This window comes from Mastigoproctus giganteus, chromosome 8 (assembly GCF_048544385.1).
Source record: "Mastigoproctus giganteus isolate SK-2022 chromosome 8, ASM4854438v1, whole genome shotgun sequence".
NCBI classification, from domain to species: domain Eukaryota; kingdom Metazoa; phylum Arthropoda; class Arachnida; order Uropygi; family Thelyphonidae; genus Mastigoproctus; species Mastigoproctus giganteus.
Genome location: NC_143582.1, coordinates 164,194,547 through 164,212,725, shown reverse-complemented (window position 1 = coordinate 164,212,725; position 18,179 = coordinate 164,194,547). Strand labels below are relative to the sequence as shown.

The following is an 18,179-nucleotide window of genomic DNA, read 5'->3' as shown; positions in this document are numbered from 1 at the left end:
ACAAAATGTGATCTTTCACACAACTTGTCTTGAGATTCCCACAGTAATCTCCTTAATAATTCTGAAATACTCTATGGCCGTAATCTGGGCGTCAGCTGCTCCAACGCTTCACTTCAACCGATGCGCCATACCTCGAATATGATAAAATCCCTCTATCACTAAAATTGACTATATTCGTCTGACAACCTCCTTGAAATGTGTTGCTAGATGGATGGGATACTCAGTATTCTAGAATATTTGTCAATATAGGAACCCCCTTCCCCCAAGTCGCGACTCACAGCCAAGCCTGCCTTATTAGCCATCCGATGTCGCCTCGAACTTGGACACAGATTCCTCCCTCCACCGGCGCTGGATACGATTTTACAGTGTATGAAGGGGATCTTCAGAAATTTAGTACAGATGGTAAATGCACGAATTCGCTTTAAACCGGCGCTCAAGTAACATAGTACTGTTATTTTATAGGGGCTCTAGTCCACTTGCCGCTTGGGTATTGTAGATCGTACGTGACATATATACAGTATATCCCATCACAATAATAAATATTTATTTATATTACCAAAGAAAAGTAGTTTTATTTGAATTTATGTGTAATTTAGGCCCGACGTAGCCAAGTGGTCGAAAACGCTTGCGTGTATGAGTATATGCGTTTGAGTAGACCATATTTCACTTCCGCGTAACTGCAAAATTCGATTAATGGCTGTATTCATTGTCGAAATGATTAATTGTAAACTCCTCTGACCTAATGGTCGAGTTGGAGTTACAAAGAGAACATTTTTATTTTAAGTACTATGTTGTTAATTAAGATTTGCTTATCAGTAAATAATATGCCTCGAGCATTTCCGAACTTATGCTCTTAAGAGCGATACTGTAAAGGATATCTAGTTTCATTAAAGGTAAAATTTTGCATTAGGTGTTTAGAACCTTCTAAACCGTTGAAAACGTTTTTACAGATAAGAAGGGTTTGTTCGATGCATCTCCAGATTGCACTTCAATTGGGTAGGATTAATGCTTTTAATTTAATGGCAAAAATTGATTGCTTGTTAAAAAAATGGGGGGGGGGGGATTTTCTCCGAGCCTGTGGCAATCTGTTTTCTGCTGTATATACAAGGGAAATACTCGTATAAATGGTTCATGGTAATGTCCCGTTGCTTTCCTTGGGCAAGAAGGTAGACTACCACAGCTCAGTTAGAGGAGTAAATAATTGAAAAAGAAAGCAAAAGGAACTAAGTCATAAAAGAGAACATAGGCTTAGTTCATCTAAGCACCTCAGGTTTTCCACTCCCGCAAGAAGCCATGAGCTCTGAGGAAGTATTGAGGAGCATAGGAGAAAATTGTAATACTATATGGAAAAGAAAAATTTTGGACTGGATATGTACTGAAAGGGAAAGTTAAGTTATGTAATTATAGGGAAGGAGGTAGACAAGAAATCAAGAGGAAGGAAGAGAATCGGAATGTTGGATAATTTGATAGAGGCTGATGTGTATCGTGAGCTAAAGGAGACGGCTAGAAATGGAGGTGCGATCGAGTTCTGCTTTTATGGACCTACCGTGTGGCAGAGAACTTATGGTGTGATGATCATATACTTTTATAAACAAAAATAGCATTCCCTCATCAATTCAGTAATGTCAAACAAGAGAGGCTTGCTGTGACCGGTTTCGAGGGTTATGGACATTCAGAACTTTCAGTTTGTCAGGCTCAGGATTGTAGACTTCCTCTAGCCTAGTGTTCTTGGGGCGGTTTTAGTTGGGATTTTTCAAGGAATAATCGCATTCCTTGAAAAATTCCATAAAACAAAGTAAAAATTAACTTATATCGAGAAGTTCAAGTTCAAAGGTTTATTCAGAATTCCTATTAATCAGATTAAGTATTAGTATTAAAATTGGCATAAGGATGCGAGGAAGCGGACTTCTTGCGCATCTGCCGAGAAAAAAATAAGATAATAATCACAACGCGTCTTGACGAATATACGCTGGTGTTCAAAGAAAGTGCATCACCTAGGAATTTCACATTTCTAACCGTTTTTCGCGGTGGTATATTACATTAATGACTAGCATCACAAATAGAAATATAAACAAAAGATATTTATTAATAGTTAAGGCAAAGCTGAGTAATATTTGACAGGTGCTCTCAAAATATTCCAAAATGAGCATTTGCAACCTTTATACAACAGTTTTGGTAAACACGGCAATTATGGCTGAAATGTTATCAGAAGCCCTCAGTTTGATCCATTTTATCATTTTAAATGGAAAACAAAATGAAAAAGTTCACCAGGTGCAAATTAATATTTAGTTGAACCGCCTCTGGCCCTGATGACAGCAGCACATCGTCGAGGCATTGACAAGATTAATTTCTGAAGATAATCAACTGATAGTTCGTGGTTCCAAATAATTCCTGTGATTCAAATAATTCATAATTCCAAACAGGAATTATGAAGTTCACGAAGGGTCTTTGGTTTCTTTCTGGCAACTGCAGATTCCACACGATGCCAACAGTTCCCTATAGGATTCAGGTCTGGGCTGTTTCCTGGCCAGCTAAGAGTTTTAATGGACCGCTCTTTTCACCTGTAACAAATGTAAACACATTACTGCGAACCTCTAATGCAGAAATTAAGCTAAAGTAACTACAGAAGTACCTATTTACAATTTTCGCTCGATGACAAGGAGCAGAGTCGTCCTGAAAGATGCAGTTACTTGGCAGCTTGAAATGGTCTCTAATGGTTGGCAGCAGTTTGCCTTCCAATATAGCTAGGTATCCATTGGCATTTACAGAACCTTTTATAAACTGCAAGTGGCCTACTCCGCGATATGAAATGCATCCCCATATCATTTGGCTGGCGGGGAATTTCACTGTAGACACCATACAGTCTGGATGATATTCTTCACCACGTCTACGGCGAATCGTTTGTCTCCCATCAGAGCCATGCAGGTTGAATTTCTTCTCATCCAAGAAAATAACTGACTACCACTGCTCGAGGGTACATTTGACATGCTCCTTACACCAAATTAATCTGGCCTTTTTCATTTTTTGTGTGAGGAGGGGCTTCTTCTTAGGACGACTGGCTACAAGTCCATTTTTGAAGAGGCGTCTTCTGACTGTTACTGCACTTGCTACCACTCCTGTATGTTTTCCCCATTTTCTTTTCAGCTCAGACGAAGAAGCTTTACGGTTTTTAAGGCATAAGCGCTTCAAAACGCGGTCCTGTTTTGATGTAGAGAATCGTTTGCGTTCGGTTCCTGTTTTTTTTCCCGTCAGTAGAACCAGTATTCTTGAGTTTGGAAAGAAATCTATTCATTGTCGACTGATTACAAGACACTCTATAAGCAGTATGACTGGAAAAACATCCTTCCTAACGTAAATCAACAGATAGCACTCTTTCTTCGTGGCATCAACCTCACGTACCTCGCCATCCTGACACAAGCAAGGAATAACTGCAACTCTTGCACAGCGCGTTTATATAGCTAAAAGTAGCAACTGATGCAATATTATGTCATCAACTACGCGTGTCAATCTTATCTGATGCAATCTGTAAGAAATATTGCCATATACTTACGTTATTCGGAAGACAATTATAATTTTAAGGGGTGATGCACTTTCTTAGAACACCAGTGTATATTTTATATCAGTGATGCGCAACCTTTTTCCTTCGAAGGGCCATTTAAAAATATTATTTTATGGCTACGGGCCTCAGGATGAGGAACTGGATATATCCTTAATGATGAAAATTTGAAATTTTATTTGAAACTTTAAAATTGAATTTATATTAGTCAAGTATAAAAAGTTTTTTTTTTTATGAATTAATAAAAAAAAATATAGTAAAATTTATCAATGAGATTTTTGAGCTTGCATGGAAGAGGCTAAACGTTTTAAACCTTCAATATTAGTTGTTGATAATTGTATGAGTCCTCAGATTTCTGTTGAAACGACTGCTGTAGTTTTTCAATGTGTTATGGTGTCTAATGTACGCACTGCTATTTTTTTTTTTTTTAATATTGTTTAAATATTTTCTGACAATTTGGAAAGTGGCAAGTGTTGTTATTATTGGAAAGTTACAACTGAAATAGCGATAATTTCATTCGAAAATCGAATACATCATTGGTAAGTTTAGGTATAAGTTGAGCTTTTCCTTGGTCTCTTATTTAGTTCATTCAAATGACCACATATATCCGCCAGAAACGACAGATTGCAAACTCAGTTTTCATCTTCGGTATTGATTCCTTTGTCTTTATCAATAAGAAACACTTTTATTTCTTCAAATAGCGACAAAAGCCGTTGTAAAACTCTACCTCTGATAAGCTAGCGTACTTCAGTGTAGTGTACAATGTCTTTGTATTCACTTGAATATAGAAACTCATTGAATTGTCTGTCGTTTAACCCTCTTGACCTAATAAAATATGCAGCATTCACAACATCATCTGTAACCGCTTTGAATCCTAATGTTTTACTCTATAGATGAATAATACAGTGATAGTGTATTAATTTTGTGTGAAGACCTAGCTCTTTCATATGATCAGGAAGAAGAGATACATACCACTTTCAGAGCCAATCACAGAAGGTGCACCACCGGTAGTTATTCCCATAAGTTTAGATGAAGCTAAATTATGCTTATTAAGACAAGAAAGGAGTCCCTGAACTAAATTTGATCCTAATGCTTGGCCTTTTAATGGATGCAATTCTAAAAGTTTTTCATATATCTTACACCCGGATATTACTCCACGTAAAAAATAGACAATTGTGCTGTTGAAGCGATATCTAGTGACTCGTCAACAGCAAGCGAAAAGCAAGTATACTTTTTGAGAAAAAGGTTTTTGATGGCTGGGCTGAGATATTTTGAAACTTACTTCTACGGCTTGTTCTGAGATTTCAGTACATTTCACAAAAAAAAAATTAATAAAATATTAAAAAATAGAATTAAGCCATGAACTGAGCTTTTGTCTTCTCAATTCTCCAGAATATTTGATATTAAAATCGGCATGTTTTGTTTTAAAGCGCCGTTTCACATTACATTCTTTTGGCACGCTTACATTTTGCTGGCATTGAAAAAAAATTATATATTTTTTGTGTTAATGAAATAATATCTGTTTGTCCATTACTCTTGGAATACATATTTTTCATCTCTGTCTTGTTTTTTATGTTTTTTCATCCATTGGTTTCACTGGGCCAGTTTTACACTTTTAAAATAATACAATAATAGCTTAACACTGGTGCAGGAAAACAAAATATTATTAAATCATCAATGGTTAGAGCTCACACATGAAGCCGTACTTCCCACGTACAATATTTCATACGTAGCAGGCAACAACTGTGACATGAGTATTTCGTTTTAACAACTATTTACGTTACTCGTTAATACAAGAGAATTCCCTATACATTAGCATTAGTAGAGGCATATGATGCAAGAAAGCAAGCTTATGCAGCATCAGCCAAAAAAAAAAAAAAAAAAAAACCCACTCCCATTTCATCCCTCCGTTCGTTCGAAATACCTGTCCAGCTGAACATTAAATTTATTTAGGCTATCAACTTCCACAAGGGATGAAAGTCTGTTCCACCAACCAACTACCCGCTGACTAAAGGCAAATTTCCGCACATCTGTCTTTCCTCAATTTGAATTTATGCCCTCTCAGGTGATTATTCTGAGCGAGAGGAAGAATCCCATCAGCATTGAGCATGCTCAAACCATTCAAGGCTTTATACATCTCTATCAGATCACCTCGCTGGTGCCTAGTCTCCAGACACTGTAATTTGCAAAACTTAAGCCTTTCTTCGTAAGAGCAACCCTTTGTTCCATTCACTAACCTTTTTGCCCTTCTCTATACTTGTTCCAACAGCTCTACATCCTTCTTGAATTGAGGCCGCCAGACCTGTATACAGTATTCAAAGTGTGGCCTGACCATTGCCTTATACAAGGGAATAATCACCTCCTTATCCCTGCTAGAAAAAATCTTGTATCATTGACAAGACACCATGAGCTATTCTTGCAGCCCGTCTGCACTGCTCAGAAAACTTCATATAATGCACAATTACCCCCAGGTCCTTTTCATTCTCTACCACTGTCAGTGTAGTACCACAGAGTTGATACGTTACTCTGGGGTTACTGTTTCCCATATGTAGTACTTTACGTTTGTCAATGTTAAACTTCATTTGGCACCTCTCAGCCCATCTGCTCAACCTTTCCAGAACCTGTTGCAGCAGCGTACTGTCATTAGTGGTCTTAACAATCCTGCCAACCTTCGAATCGTCTGCAAACTTGGACATTAAGCTTGATATACCATCATCAATGTCATTTATAAATACAGAAAACAACAATGGACCAAACACTGAATACTGAGGGACTCCACTAATAACATTAGTCCACGATGATCAGTGTCCATTGATTACCACTCTCTGTCTTCTCCCCCTCAACCATCCCTTTATCCATAGCAGCAATTTTCCTCCAATGCCACATTGCTCCAATTTGTTCAGCAGTCTTCCATGTGCAATAGTATCAAAAGCCTTTCTAAGATCCGAATATATAATATCAAAGTTATTCCCTGCATCCAGTTCTCTTGTGACCACATCATAGTATCCAATCAAATTGGTCAAGCAAGACTTTCCTTAACAAAACCATGCTGTATCCGAGCTATAACTGAAGTCTTGTCTAGATGATCCTGCAGTGCTTCTTTAATCAGTGCCTCCATTAATTTTCCTGGAACAGAAGTTAAACTCACATGTCTATAATTACTTGTGTCAGCCTTTGATCTTCCTTTGTGAATTGGGATAACATTTGCACATCTCCAGTCTATGTGTACCTCCCCTGAGTCCAAAGAAGCTCTCCTAATTATGGCTAATGGTTTGCTTACTTCCTTTACTGCCTCCTTTAATATAACTGGATAGATCCCATCCACCCCGGGTGCCTTTTTTTTTTTATGTTTATCCTCAACAATTTCTCCTCCATTTTCCTCTCAGTTATTACAAAATCATCTAGATCACTGCCAGAATTTACTTCACCTCTGGCATTCCCCTTCCTGAATAACTCCTGATGTGTGAATGTAGATGCAGAATAATTGTTTAGTTTGTCAGCCACCTGAGCAGTATCCCAACTGTTGAACCATCAATATCCAGTGAACCAATCTGATTCATCCCTTTCCTTCTAGAGTTTACATAGGTAAAGGATTCTTTTCTGTTTTTCTTTGCATTCTTTGCCAAGGATTTCTCATAATCTGCCTTTTCCTGTCTAATCTCCTTTGTGACTTGGTTACAGACCAGCTTATATCTATCATAGGCTTCCATGTCACCCATTGATTTATACGTATCCCATGCATTTTTCTTCTCTGCCATATGTCTCAATACTTCATCTGACATCCATTTAGGCCTAAGCCTTGAAAAATATTTCTTAGTTGGTATGTAAAGCCTAGTAACTTCCAAGATTAATTCTCTGAATGCTTCCCATTTTGAATTTGCTGTTGGTAACATCATCAGTTGGTTCCACTGTATAGAATTTAAATACTGTTTCAGACCATCGTAGTCGCCTTTGCGAAAGCAAAAACCCTTCCCTTTACTCCTGATGGTAGTTACCTCTTTGAGTAAATCCCACTTCAGCACACTGTGATCACTGCCAGGTAGTGGTTTCTTTATCTGCAGATTCTTAATGCGTGAAGAATCACTACTGATAATCAGATCAAGAGTATTACTCCCTCTAGTTGCCCCCCGAACATGCTGATGTAGAAAACAATCATCAAATAAATCCACAAAAGCCTTGCTAGTGTGTGAGTGACCAACACCCACAAATTCCAGTCAATATCTATGAAATTAAAATCCCCCATTATAAGACTCTCTGATTTACTGGCCCACTCTATTTCCCTGTACAGTTTCTTATTATACTCTCGTTGTTTGTTGTTGTTTGTTTTTTGGTTTTTAGGAGCATTAGCAACTAAAGCCAATTGCTCCGGGATATGCGGTGGTCATTCCCTGAACCTTTCCGCATCCTCCGTATTTGGTGGTGACGGGCTCGAACCCCGGTCTAATCAAGAAGCGTGTGCTACGCACTGCTGCTCCTTCCCACCTGGCTACGGAAGCGCCTATTATACTTTCATCAGAGTAATTAGGCCTATAGCACACTCCTACTCTCAATTTTGATCTCCCAATGCTTGTGTGACACCAAACTGACTCGACACTGCACTGCACTGTCCAGCGATGTCGACTGGCTTCACTTCCTTGGATTTTATGTGTTTCTTAAGTAACAGCATAACCTCTCCTCCCTACCTATTCTGTCTATCCTTTCTATGCACATTGTACTCCCCAAAGTCCAGTTCTGCATTCCTTATATCTGTGTGACACCACGTCTCTGATATCCTAACAATATCTGCCTTTGATGTTTTGAGCAGTACCTCAAATTTATTTTCCAAACTCCTAGCATTGGTGTACACGCAAGTATACATGCACCTGTTCCTATTCTTAGCTACCCTAACACAATCCGTGTATTTACTTGTAGCGTAATGACTCCCAGCAGTCTCTGAAGTACGTACTCTGCATCTTGTTTTCCAAGCTGCTGCTCATTCCAATAGAATCAGTGCAAGAATCGCTTTCACCTTTGCCAGTGGTTACTGTTAATCTATTAGTCCTTGTATCCCCACCCCAAGCTAGCAGTTTTCCGACCCACCTAACCCTGCCTCGATAACATCAGGAAATATTCTTGCACCCTTTCTATTTAAGTGTATCCCATACCTGTAGAAACAGACTCTCCTGTTAACAAGTACAGACCAGGCTGAAAAAAAATTCTACCCTTTGAGCCATGCACAATCTTTCATGGGCGGAATTGATCGACAAGGCTCTCATCATATACTCCCTCCTATCGTGTCTGGGCAGAATTGCAGACACTTTCAAATTCAACACTAAAAATTCACTCCTTTTTTTCAACAGTGATCTGTACTTGTTAAGTAATTCCGCCGTATATCTATCTCTATTTAGCGCAGTAGTGATGTAAGCAGCGTGAAACGCTTCTGACGACATCTGTTATGTACAATGTTTGTATTATTAACATTTATGTGTTTGGCAACTATTTATTTTATTACTTTTGATACTTGAACTGCATGTTTAATGAAATTTTATTAAAATATTCTTATAGGCTGAGACGGACCGCAAAAAATGTTTAGGCGGGCAGCATGCGGGCCGTGGTCACTGTTTCAGATGAAACTAGATTGCAACTGAATAATCAACTTACTACCGTAATTACCACAAAGGAATCGTTTGTTTGTTTGTTATTTGGTTTTTAAGAGCATTAGCAACTAAGGCCATATTGCTCCGGGATATGCGGTGGTTATTCCCTGACCTTTCCGCATCCTCCGTATTTGATGGTGACGGGCTCGAACCCCGGTCTAATCCCAGAAGCATGTGCTACGTACTGCTGCTCCTGCCCACCTGACTACGGAGGCGCCACACAAAGGACTCAAACTATGAATATTAATCATTACAAATTCTGTAATATTAGGGAGAGAAGGGAGATTATTTGTTTGTTTGTTTGTTTGGATTTTTTGGCGCATTAGCAACAACGGCTATAATGCGCCAAGACTAGGTTATATTTAAAAAATTTTAAATTCTCGGTGACCTAATTAGTAAGGCCACCATGTCCAGATATATAATAACAAAGATATAAAAAATAAATCGATAAAGAAGTAACAATAGCATAAATTAAATATAATTAAAAACTTTTATTAATTTAAAATAGCTAAAAACAGCAGACACGTTGTCATTGTCGGATAAGATCTGACTGAGTGTATATGGCTCAGTCAGATGATTAAAAGCGGTAAAACGGATATTGCTAAAATCTGGACATTCAACTAAAATGTGTCTTATTGTTAAAATTGTGCCACAGGACTCACACATAGGAGGGTCATCAGCCCTCAGAGAGAAGGGAGAAACATTTTTATTAAACATGCATCAGCAAGTAAACAAATGCAACCTTTCAGAAGAAACAAAGCGGTTGACATGACTAGTATTCATAAAGAACTCGAGTTTAGGTTTCCTTTCATTTTTAGCGAAAACAGTGCTAACTTTATCTGACTAGAATCCTTTGAATACGAATAAATTGAAATATCAGAATTTTTGTAGTGACTCTATGGGTCAAACGTTTAAACAATAGACATGACGTTTAAACAAAGTGGTACTTCCTTAGCCATCACTGGATAAGCAAGTTCCACCGTAACCGATGGTCGAACGCACTGTGGTAGTACACACTTTGCGTTTACCATAGTTCATGCCCGTGTGATTGCAAAATACAGTGATGTTCTTAGTATTTTTTCTGTCTTATTAACTTCTCTGATCCTGTGCAACCATCCTGGAGTATAAACAGAAAATTTATTTCATTTTATTTATATGCCATTTTCTGATGAAATTATGCTATAGCATAAATGAGAGAATGAGTTCATTAAAATATAATTTCAAAATGTAACGCTATCATAGCCCATATTAATAATTCATTGCTGGGAAGTTAGCGATCAACTCTGAGATGGGCATGCATTATATTTCAATCATTCACTGTTAATGGCTGACGGGTGCTGGATTTTAATTTTACAATACTTTGAAAGTGTCTTGCAACTGTCATTCATCTAACAAATCAGATTTTAAGTTGAACTGGAATGTAATATACAGTAATTCCATTTGGTCCCATGTGTTGTTCATGAGCCAAAGTATCAGCATTTAATGGCATCCACATGGTGTGACAGCTTTGACAACATCGATAACGACGCAGTGATGTCATTATATCAATGTCAAAAATAAAGTGGCTTTTGTTCCTGTGGAACTTCTTTTTTAGGCACCGTTTTATTGGAATATTCAAGGAATATTACAGTCTTGCTTAAGTCAAGAATTATGCTCAAAGTTTAATTCAGAATTTTTATTCATAATATTTAGTATTAGTATTAAAATATCGTAATGATGCAAGGAAGCAAACTTATGCCGCATCCACCGAAAGAAAGAAACTCATATTATCCCCATTGTCAAAAAGTGCCTATTCTGAATATCCTTCCCTTATTCATTTTACTAATCTCATTGGGCCTTATACGCCTCAGTTAAATCTTCCAATGGTTACTAACCTCTGTAAGATCATATATTTTAAGCCATTTCTCATAGGTATAGTGCTTAGTGCTTTACACCAGTCTAGTCGCCCTTCTTTGCGCTTTCTGCAGAAGTTCTGTATCTGTTTTTTAATTTTTTTTTATATGCTACCTCAAGACCTGAATACAGTATACATCTAAGTGGGGTCGCGCCATCTTCTTATAAAGTACAATGACCTCCTCCTCGCTACTTGCAAAATTCCAATGAATCATATATTGAACACCATGTAAATGGTGTTCAATCTATTCTTGCCGCCTGCTTACACTGTATGTTGAACTTCATATCTTTCTGTACGTTAATCCCAAGTTTTCCTCATACATTATGTCCTTTAATTCCTCTCCTGCTAATTTTTAAGCTGCCTGTGGGTTTCTGTATAGTATTCTATATGGTATCCGACAAGAATGGTATCCTAAACATTTAGGATACTATCCTTGTCGAGATGATCCTGTTTTGCATCTTTAACCATGGAATCCATAACCTTACCAACCACAGAAAAATCACTGGTCATCGCTATCACTTCTTGAGCTCCTCCCTCAGGATTGGGCAGAATACTTTATACTTTTGTAAGTATATATTGTAACTCCTTCAGTCCAAAGGAATAATCCCTGAATCTAACGATGATCTCATTAGCATTGCTGATGGTTGGATGCACTCGCCTGCCGCCTTTTTAAATATAAGTGGATGTAGATCATCCGCACCTGGGACTTACGCTTCTCTCTCTCTCTCTCTCAGCATTAGACGCTACTCTGATATCGTTATATTTTAAAACGATTTAATTAAGTTTTACTGTTCTGCCTTGGCAGTAATGTGCTTTCAATACTAAAAGCAGTTGCAAAATATCTATTCAACTCGACCGCCATTTTGGCTATATTGTCGAGCGTACCACCACTTTGATATTTCAAGGGGTCCCTATCGAATTTACGAGTACTTTCTGCTTCTTTGCATTCATACATGATTGCAAATAAGCAGAAACAGAACTCATTTTCTTCATTCTTACCAGTCTTCGTCAACAATTTTCATACTTAGCTTTTGTAACTATAATAGTATATTTTATAAGTATATCGTCCCTCTCGCTTGCACGCTGTTTTGCGGAAATCTTGCTGCATGTAGGTACTGCAATGGTGTTGTTATGTATCTGCTTTATAGCCTTTATATAAAGAAGTGTCACACTTGCACCCTACCGTAACACTAATTAAGACGATATCTACAAACCCTTCTAAAGGATTGATTTTGGATGGTAAGAAGTTTATTTTACCCAGCTAGCGTTTAATGAATATTCTCGTCAATTGGCATAGCTCAATAAATCCCTTAGAAAACCCTTCAAACTCCAAGGACATCATATACTCCAATCTGGGCTATGGGTCAAACGTTTAAACAATAGACATAACGTTGAAACATAGTGATACTTCCTTAGCCATCACTGGATAAGCAAGTTCCACCGTAACCGATGGTCGAACGCACTGGTAGTACGCACTTTGCGTTTACCATAGTTCATGCCCGTGTGATTGCAAAATACAGTGATGTTCTTTTATATTTTCTGTCTTATTAACTTCTCTGATCCTGTGCAACTGTCCTGGAGTGTAAACGGAAAATTTATTTCATTTTATTTATATGCCATTTTCTGATGAAATTATGCTATATCATAAATGAGAGAATGAGTTCATTAAAATATAATTTCAAAATGTAACGCTATCATAGCCCATATTAATAATCCATTGCTGGAAAGTTAGCGATCAGCTCTGAGATGGGCATGCATTATATTTCAGTCATTCACTGTTAATGGCTGACGGGTGCTGGATTTTAATTTTAATAAATGCTGCATTCATGGGACGATATCATGGGGCAGATCGGACATAATCACTCCAGCAAGACTATTCATGGCTAAGATGGATTTCCACACACATCAGATCAAGTAGACTGCTCAGGCCTTTTTTAATTCAACTTTAATAAGCACAATTGCAAACACTGGGTTTCCGACAAACAGTATTGAAATACGTACTTGAATACCACAACATCGACTTTGTTTGTCAGTGAGCAGTTTTGCGCTGACAAGATTTATGGGAAATTCACCCTCCAGAATATAAACCAGAGGTTCTTTCTTTGGCTTCAGGACCTTAACCAAGCTGTACTTTTCTCCCTAGATTCCATGGGCTAATTCTGCTCTATGAATAACTTTCTCAGGTTACCTTTTCCACAATTCTATTTTGCAAATTTAATGTACATTATGTGGTTAGTTAATTTTTTGATACCCTCTTGTTTGCATGCTGCCTTGGGGAAATATTTTTATATGTACTGCATGAAAATTGTTGTTTTCATTTTCACTTATATCTTATTATAAGCCATGCGCTTTAATTTATTAGCGTATCTATTTATCATTCTTACCACAAATTCCAAAACGTTTGATCGCAAAAGGTGGGTTTCTAAATAAATAAATATCTGGTGAATTGCATTAAAGTAGAGGAACAGAAAAATAGGACACGCCATTATTATCTAATATCCGTCTGCTGCTGCTCCCTTGCTCAAGGATATTAGGTAATTCCCATCAGTACTGATAACTTCTCAGTTTAAAGTGATTTTCTAGGTCATGCTGATTTATCACGTAACAGTCATGATTTATAACTGATTGAATGGCCGAAGACTTTTTCGGTAAGATGCTGTACTTTGGATGCAGGGAGTGGGGGGGGGGAAGACTTTTCGTATATAGGGCGCTGTATAGATATCATTCGGAGAAAATTGAAATGGGCCGACGAAGTGAGCACAGAGGAGGAATGGTTTTCGTATACTGTTTGTGACATTCTAGAGCCTGGATGAAATGTGCAGATGACCTTTTGAGTCGTCGATATATCTCTCTCTCTCTCTCTCGCTAAACAACGCTGACGAGGTTTCCTCTAGTGTAGTGGCTTTCCCCAGCAGGAAAATATCGTAAGATGACTCAACACAGACATTACTTGCTTAACGACTCCAAACGGCGTTCGGGCCAACTAGGCAGGTGATTTATTAATAGGCCGGAAGTCTGGCGATAAAAACTGGAACGACTCCTCAAGTGTTTCTTCTGCTTTTCCCACTCTTACTCTTCTGCTGGTGCAGTCACCCCTAGACTTAATCGATAGCCTGCTGCTGCACTCCGTGCATTACGGCCGCTGATAAGATTAACTTCATCAGTCGGAGTAGTAGTAGTGGTGAGACGCTGTGGGGGGTTGCGCCTAAGGGTGGTGATCGGGAGACAGGAAAAGGTTCCAGAAACCTGATATCACTGTATAAGCCTCTGTATGCACGAGACCAGTAGCTGTTTCACGTCCGCTGATAAACGGGGCAAGATTCTGTGGAGGGTAGGTGGTCCAAATCTATCGCCGGCTTCGAAACCTTAGCGTCTTCTCCGTCTGTTAATTGTGTTCAGGGAGGGGCAGAAAGCGGGAGGTGGATACGTAGTAAAAGTGCAAAGGTGACACATTTCTCTCGCTCGCTCGCCATGAGTATGTCCTTTAGTCTTCATGTTTCCACTCGACTGTGGTCCAAATCGCGTGAGTTATGCGTAGACATGTTTGTATTTCTGTTCCCAACTCGCCAGTATCTCCGATGCACGCCTTAGGCTACTGAACACAATCTCGCCCTCATGTCATTCTGCACAGATAGACCTGTTTTGTCCCCGCACTTCCTACTGTAATAGTTTACAGCCACAGACTGGTTGAGATTGTATCATCGAAAGAATTGTTTCTGTGACAGATTCCAGTATGTGTTCGTGCTGCATTCTGAAGAATGGTTGGGGAAGGAAAGGGGGGACGCTATGTGTATTGGCGTGTTGTGATGATTTGTGATTTTGTTTATCTATAGAATTTGCGTCTAAGTGAGAATATTTATTATTCATTATAGAAAGACCGTGCTTCCGTATTAATTTATTTCCATAGTAGCTATAACGATTATTCTACGTTTCCTCATGAATTTATGTAATCTGTTTCAGTATTATGATCCGAAAAGCCGATAAAGCTCCGCTATGGGTAATCACTGATTAAATTCTGGCCACGCAATCCCTAAGGTAGTGCCTTACGGCTAGAAATTTTTCTGACTTGTGATTATTGTTCTGAATATTTCGCTGTACTTTGTTGCAGAAAATAAAACGTGGACATGATTGTTAGCATAATTAGCTCACTAAATTACAGGTCGAAAAGGTTCGAAGTGTAATTTACTGCTAATCTGGAGTAACAGCATGCTCCTGTGCCAAATGATTATATAAGATTTCATATCTACCTTATTCCTTTGTTGTAAGGTAGAAGATTGATTTCGGGGCTGATAAAACTCCAAGAGTTTAAACTTGTTGCAGAAGTCCTCGCTGCTAATTCAGGGCCGAAGTTAGTCTGAATGGTGATCCTGGTGAGAAGCTTCCTTGCATGTCATTAGTGCCGAAAGGCCCCCTTCGGCTGCTATCCGCACGATTTCTCGCTCTTAACACCAGCCCTTGTTATAATTATAGAAATTATTTATAGATTTTAAGAGTTATGACATGTTGAGAAATGTAAATTGACCAACTAAATGTTTCGATTTCCTCAAGAACTTGTTCGGATGCCTTTCTGTTCTCTCAGAACATAACTGCTAATCCCTCCAGATTTACGACAGAGAATCGGCGTTTTTAACTCGATGTGATCTTTTCTCCATCTCGTAGTAATTGGTGGCAAAGTTTTACCGTCGTTTTGCAAAAACTCATTTTTGACTCATTTTCTTTTCACAAAATAATAAAACTAGATTAAAATTTGAATTTTGAAAATTTTTGAGAATTTCTGTTTATTTATATTAACGAATTGTCCATCAGGTGCTGTGCTTTTTTTTTTTTTTTTTTTTGCAAAACAGAAATGTCGTTTAATGGCGTTGTTTTCTGTTATATGCGATCCTTTCAGTACTTGTGTATGCGAAGCTAATTAATGATGTCTTTCAGTATGATTGCAAAGAAATAAAACGACATAAAATTTTTGATATTTGCGCAAGATTATATAGTGTATTGTAAAATGTTTTTTACAAAAAAAAAAAAAAAAACTCAGATGTCAACAGTTACTTTCATTCGCTATTGGAAGAAATCGAAAATTGAAGACATTTTTAACAGTATTTCATGCAAATTCTTTACTCGTATTGCTTATAAAATTTTCATACCAGAATGAGATGTTTTGGCGTGCAGTAAATGCACCGCTTGTAATATCATATCAATTGTAGTTGAGCAGTGAAAGGCCGATATAACATGAGCTAAGAAAAATTTGAAAATACTCACTGTAACGGCTTCTCGTCACAGCTAAACTACGAGTTAAGAAGTTCATAAATGCAGAAGAAAACGCAAGAAACTTGTATAATTAGTTCTAATCTCTGTGGACAATAATTTTTACTGCAATCAAGCATACAAATACAGTCAGTTCTGCTTTACATGGTGTTTCTAAAAAATCTCCGCGATATGGCATTTCTCGCTTTAAAAACAACAGGTTTTATGGGAACAATAGGGCCCCCATGGCAGAGCACTCAAAAAAAAAAAAAAAAAAAAAATATATATATATATATATATTCAGTATGGTAAATAAAACACTAATAAAAGTTAGAAACTCAATAAAATTGCTAAAACAGGTTTAAAATATAGCACCTTACCTTGACAAGATACGTTTTGCTTGATTAATATTTCTGTTCACTTGACTTTTTTTTTTTTTTTTTTTTGGGTTGTAAAGTCTAAAACAGTAAAAAATATAAGCAATCAATAACGACGAACATGGCACGCACAAATGGCACAAGTGACACACGGAGTAACAAGTTTACGAAGCTTAAAAAACAGGAATGAAGAGAAGATTCTGAAAATTTTTTTTTTTTTTTTTTATGATTGGAGATTTCATGGAAGGGGAAACACATTTCAATGTAAAAACCCACAGAATTCCAGCTATCCGGATTATCGCAAATGCAATAAGATCGAGTTTACTACCCGTATCTGTCCATCCTCCAATGGGAGGGGAGGCACCCCCCTCCCATTGGAGGATGGGCTTTATGACTCCAGCTTGCCCAAGTATTGCAGTTTTCCAGCAGTGTACCGCTTTTTTTTTTTTTTTTTTTTTTTGTAATCTTTAGCAATATTGCCTCCCCTCCATTTTTCGCCTTGTATACATTAACTTGGTGTCGTGAGTAATTTAATATGCAATTTACATTTTAATATTTTTTCTATTAATATACCAACATACGCTCTATATCATCGGGGCCACAGTTTTCGCCAATGCATATTCTGAAATCATAGTGTTTCGTTTGGTTTTCTTAATTTTCAATTTTGATCTACGTGCATTGGTATTAATATACAAAAAGATGGACCATCATAGGTTGTAGTGCCCTGACGAAGTTTGTTGTGATGTTCCATTTTACTTTACTTTGATTTCTTCCCAATATCGATATACTAACCGTTAATTTTCATTCCAGGTCTTACACAAATTGCTTATTATTATCAGCAGTGTTTCAGTTGCATTACAGCAAAATTTGCACTATGTTCATTGTAATGTAGCCTTTTATGTTCATTGTAAACATAAAAGGCTGAATTCTTTCAGCCTTTTATGTTTTACTTTCCTTTAGGTCGGTATCTTGTAGAATAAACATTTCAGCTTTTTACTTGGGAAAAATTATTATATTTTCACCACTATTTTTTTTACCAACACGCTTCTTTACGATATACACTGAGTGATCACTGAATTATGATCACCTACGTGATACTTCGTAGGTCCTCCTTTCTAGGCCTGACGTAGCCCAGTGGTCAGGAGCGAGGGTGCGTAACACGCGTTCCTTGAGTGGACCGGGGTTCAAGCCCGTGACTACTAAATACGATAAATATTTATATTGACGATTTATTGTAAACTCTACTGACTTGGTTGTCGTGCCGGAGTATAAACAGAAAATTTATTTATTTTTTTTTGCCCTCAGTACAACAGCTATCCGACGTGGCATGGATTCAACAAGATGTCGGAAGCGTTCGGGAGGTATGGCCAACCAAGCTGTGTGTAATGCTGCTAGCAATGCAGATATGGAGGTGATTGGTGTATCCAGACGCCTGATATGCCTTATATAGTGTCCCACAAGTTCTCTATGGGATT

The 18,179-nt window shown here is 37.8% G+C and overlaps 1 protein-coding gene across 8 annotated transcripts in view; it reads left to right on the top strand.

The window, feature by feature from the left end:
• Nucleotides 1-18,179, top strand: part of LOC150081977 (fat-like cadherin-related tumor suppressor homolog) — a 1,021,521-nt gene that overhangs the window by 394,255 nt on the left and 609,087 nt on the right. The window lies entirely within an intron of this gene.